Source organism: Notothenia coriiceps, unplaced genomic scaffold (genome assembly GCF_000735185.1).
Source record: "Notothenia coriiceps isolate Sejong01 unplaced genomic scaffold, NC01 NC01_scaffold00024668, whole genome shotgun sequence".
Taxonomy (NCBI): Eukaryota; Metazoa; Chordata; class Actinopteri; order Perciformes; family Nototheniidae; genus Notothenia; species Notothenia coriiceps.
The window spans coordinates 2,225,634-2,231,032 of record NW_011357369.1 but is presented as its reverse complement, the minus strand read 5'-3'; positions in this window follow the sequence as shown (position 1 = coordinate 2,231,032).

Below are 5,399 nucleotides of genomic sequence, written 5' to 3'. Positions count from 1 at the left end.
CACCACGCCGCTCCTCTGCTCCCTTCACTGGCTTCCAGTAACTGCTATAATCCACTCCAAGACACTGGTACTTGTGTACCATGCTGCGAATGGATCTGGCCCTTCCTACATCCAGGACATGGTTAAACCGTACACCCCAGCACGTGCACTCCGCTCTGCATCGGCCAAACGGCTCGCTGCCCCCGCACTGCGAGGGGGACCCAAGTTCCCATCAGCAAAAACACTTGGGTTTGCTATCCTGGCTCCAAAATGGTGGAATGAGCTCCCCATTGAAATCAGGACAGCAGAAAGCTTACACATCTTCCGGCGCAGACTGAAAACTCATCTCTTTCGACTCCACTTCGAGCGATACAATTACTAACAAAGCACTTATACTAACAAAGGGCTGGCTTATGTGTGCCTTGGCAGTCTCAGTTGAAATGTTTTTGGCTCTTGAAACCTGATGTACTTATATTATTCTGTTTTCTTCAAGTTTGTATCTTCTTGGTCGAATGCACTTATTGTAAGTCGCTTTGGATCAGTGGCGATTCTAGACCAATTTGACTGGGGGGGCCACTAGGGGGCCAGTTATTTTCTGAGGGGGGCACAATAAATGCAGGATGAAAAAGAGAACTAGACAGTATGAAGTAATTGCGCATAAGCCTCTGATGATCCGAGATGAAAAATGTTTGTTTTCGCGCGCTTCAGCCGGACAGTGAAAGTAGAGGTTTCTCAATACTCAAATTTCCCCTCCTCGACTCCTCGACTCCTCGGTCCTCCGGTAGTGACCCGGAAATTAATTTCAGCGCGCCATTTTGAAGGACATCTCATTTGTCTAAATGCACTTCGAGGACCGAGCATCGAGCGTCGAGGAGGCTCTCTGGAGGAGCTCTAACCGAGGAGACACTGATGGGTCCTCCACNCTAAGACATTTAGCACGAACATTGGTATTTATGTTTATAATATAAGAAATCGTCGAGAACACCCCGGTGGGTCCTTTCATTCAGTGCCCGCCGGGCCTAAACCGGGGGCCGGGAACTCAACTGTGGGGACGGACATCTACTAGTTTTGAGTACTGGGTTTTTTCAAATCGCTTATTTTTCTTCTCTGGAGGAGTCAATCGGAGCGACCGTTGTATTGTCGAGTATTACATTTTCTCAGTTTTCGTAAGTCACAGTTAAAACAGGTAGACGTTTCTACGTGAAGTACAAAGTAAAGTAAGTAAATTCATAACCACCATACCACTAACGTGAAGTCTATGTGAAAACAATATAAGGTACCTTACGAGAATTGGTAGGGCTATCGTTACTTATATAATTTACGAACTGTTTATTTATTGATTTTGTAAAAGTAGCGACTTCGTGCATCGCGACCATTTTTCGTGCTGGTTAAGTAGACTCGCCGCGGCGATTTTATCGACCTACAGCCGATGGACGACAGTCGGAAAGTAGACACGTGTTTGAGAATAGAGCACGGGAGGTAACAAGTACCGCGCAAGCGACAACACAACTCCTATGGCCGAGACATTCCTTTAACGTCTAGTAAAAAAAAGCAACACATAAAGTTTTAAGATCGCGTAGCTCCGACCAAAGTAGGTAAGAATGGATGGGGTGGTAAATATACAGCATTTTCTTCGAATCCTACATCATATTAAGTTTGCACTGTGCAGAAAAATCAATATCTCCCTATACTAGACTTATGGTTCAAAGGTATGACATAAGAGTGTATAACAGAAAGATTATAGAGGAACAGTCATAAACAAGTAAATACATTTTTCTCTTCTTTTTAATTTCAATTTAGTTTAGAGGTTAATTTCTCAATTTTTGACTAATGGTAAAACGGCTTTCGAGGTCTACGAAAGAACTGCAGTAAAGTGCGTCTACGTCTAATTTATACAGTACCTGCCCGCCGCAAGAACTGTAAACGCACCGGGACCTTTGGTATCAGTGTTCAAAATCCTACTCTTTCACTGTCGTTCAATTGAAGATAGTGATTCTGTAGAGTCGAGGTGCAGGCAGGTGTCGAGAGCCCGTCCTCGTGGGAACTTGTACTACGACTAAAGTATCCCCTATTGGTTCTCCGCCACTCTAAACCGGAGCTGAGCATCGGGTTTGGGTGTTTCCGGAGTGACTGGTACCCTATATGATTGTGTGACGTTTTGCTGTGTTCGGATCCAAGTATATACGCCTATAAAATTGACGTACACATTCGTTTTCAATACGGCCCGTCAAAAGTGATGACTACGAGACACCCTTTCACATAAGATTGCTTGACATATACCTCTACATTACACACTACTACCGGCCCCTACCCACTGTTCCTTCTCTCCTCGTCTTATACTTTCAGTTCTTCTGATCATCGCGTTTTGTTCATGTTTTGTTTCAGAAAACTCATCTCGGGACGCTACGACCCGACCCCGACCTTCACATATTCACCGACGCAACAAACACTATAGTAACACACACACACGACACACACACACAACACACACACACACACACACACACACACACACACACACCACACACACACACTAAACTACATGTCCCACAATGCATCTCAAATTTGACTTTGACTCTTTTTTCAAAATATATATTTTTTTTCAAAATGTCACTTCTTTTTTTTGATTTTGACTTTTTTTTCAGAATTTGGCTTTTCTTTTTAAATCATTTTGTGACATGCGCACTGAAGAGACTTGCGATTTTTTGCCCTAGATTTCTGATTTCAGACATAGTTCGTTATGAAGTTATTACCCTATTCTAATAATCCAATGCAGAGGCAATAATGTAATATAATACATTATTATATATATATTAAATATTTAGAAATGTATTTTTATATAGTCTTAAAGTTACAACCGGCTCTTTGAGTGCAACCATAATGCGGCCCGTGATGAAGTTGAGTTTGACACCCCTGATCTAAAGCGATGTTCAAAGCACAGCTAGTTTCATATGCTGTCCAGGTTGTTCTGTACATCGCTTTTTTTTAAAAGCATATTTCTGATTTCTGATAATGGGCTGAATAGATGAAGTTGATTTCACTTGACTGGAGGTAGAACATTTGGACACTGATGGAGGATTCTGGAGAGTGAGGGATAACTGAGATAGTCTTAAAGCCTGGCAGTAGCAAGACGAGGGGAGTTTGGAAAGGAATATGAGGAGCATGGACACCTACCTCTTTGAAAGGAAAGAAGCCAGTTGATGCAGCATACAGTAGGCATGAGATCAAGATGCCTCCCTGTGGAAGTACTCCAGCTGGGCACCAGTGCATATCTAGAACATGTTTGAGGGATTATATGTTCCGCTGTATCGTCATTTGTAGAACTTAAACTCACCAAGTTAATAAAGAAGAGATTATGTGCCAATACAAAGCAAATTAAGCCAATAATGGACTGTCAGCAATCTTAATAAAGTAGTCGGTGAAAAGGATAAGTTACAAGTAGATGGAGCTAGAAAAGAAGACAACGTTTTCTGTGTTTTAGGCTGCATTCTCCTCTCTGTGACCCTGAAATCAGAAGATGGATGCTGAGAGGCGGAGAAATCAAAAGCTCCAGACCAACCGCTGTGACTCTATATCCAAAGTTCCCCAAACTCTATTAAACATGTCACGCTGCTGCTGCTCTCTCTCCACCTAAACCTAGTTCTGTCTCTATTTTTTTCCTCCCCTCTGTTGTACATCGTGATAGCAAGGTCTGGAAAGGCGGTGAACAGAACAGTGTGTGTGTGTGTGTGTGTGTGTGTGAGGGCGGAGAAGTGTAAATGAGGAAGGTGAGGCAGCAGATGCCGCGTCCCGCCAGAGGCTCGCTTTGAGCAGCGAGTGAAATCTGGGCGCGACAAAACTGCTGCAAACCAACTCGGCGGGAGGCCCTTGTCCAATCACGGCCCGGAATAAAAGGGCCAGGGCGCCACACGGGCTGCAGTCGCTCAGAGAGGTGGGGGCCATAATGAACCTTCAAGCACTGCCAGCGAACCCACACACACACACACACACACACACACACACACACACACACACACACACACACACACACACACACACACACACACACACACATGTATACGCACACTTATACACATTCCAGCCCCAGCCCAGCAGAGGGCTTTACTAAGTTTGTTTTGTTTGTTTGCTCCTGTCTTTCTTGACTTTCTTTCTGCTCCTCTTTCCCTTGTCTCCATCCGGCTCTATTTCTCTTGTGTTGTGATCACATTTCCCAAAGGCCTTAGTGAAAACTGCCCGGCATAACTTTGCTTCAACACATGCCAGGTATGCATATATGAATAGATGTGTGTGTTTGCATGTGTTAGTATATCCATGGTCAGTTGAGGCCTTTGTGGTTTGGACGAGTCGAGGCCACAAATCTTCCACCAGTTTGGTTATCCCTATGAAATCAAGCATCCATGTTCATGAGGGTGCTTGCCGAGAGCTGTGGACGGACGTGGAGCTGAGATGTCTTCAGTGAAGAAGTTAACTTGCTGTCACTTTCTCACCTAAAACTTGTGACTATGGTTTCCAGGGCCAGAAAATGTCCAAACAGGACCGTCATAATATTTAATCTGCATCTGCGTGAAATGAGATCAAGAAAGAATCTGAGCTTTCGGCCAAAAATGTAAAACATTTTTAACTCTTTAATTGAGATTTGATTTAACTTTGATTTTTCTTCTCTTTTTACAAAATGAACCAAAATACTGACAAGGAAGATATTAGAAAGACAATATGGAGAATACATATGGAACTTGTATTCAAATCATACTCTCTAAACTAAAAAGACTTCACGTTTGAATTATACTACCAATTCTAAGCTTCTTTACAGACATTAAAGGTAGGGTAGGTAAGAATGGAGAAACCAGCTCGAGTGCGCTAGAATTTGAAAATACACAACCGAAAAAAATCTGCCACTTCCTTGCAGAGCCCCTCCTCCAACACACACGAACGCGCACATGACCAATGAGGGCACGAGATAAGTTTGTGCACAGATGGAAGGCTGACAGGCAGGTAGGCCATCCAGTTATTTTAGCCGGGCCGGCTCAGATGATTGGTCGTGCTTTTTACAGCGCTACGGCTTCCAGAGATGAAAATGTTTTAATGTATTTATTGTCAAAGCATTTAATATATTCATTGCTATCGGGATGTTAAGAGCATTCCATGGAATATAACAAAAGTGTTTCTGAAGTGAATTACCTACCCCATCTTTAAATGAATGAAATGAAACCATGAAGTGCATCTTTGAATGGAAAAATGACACTGAATGCTTTTGACTCTTTCCATTATGAGTGTTATTTGCAAGGAGGATAACTGAGGAGGTCTCTTCTTTTTATTCGCTAAACTTTTTTGGGTCAGAGTTTTGATTATCTAAGGCAGGGGTGTCAAACTCAAGGCCCGGGGGCCAAATCCGGCCCGTGACTTCACTTCCTGTGGCCCCA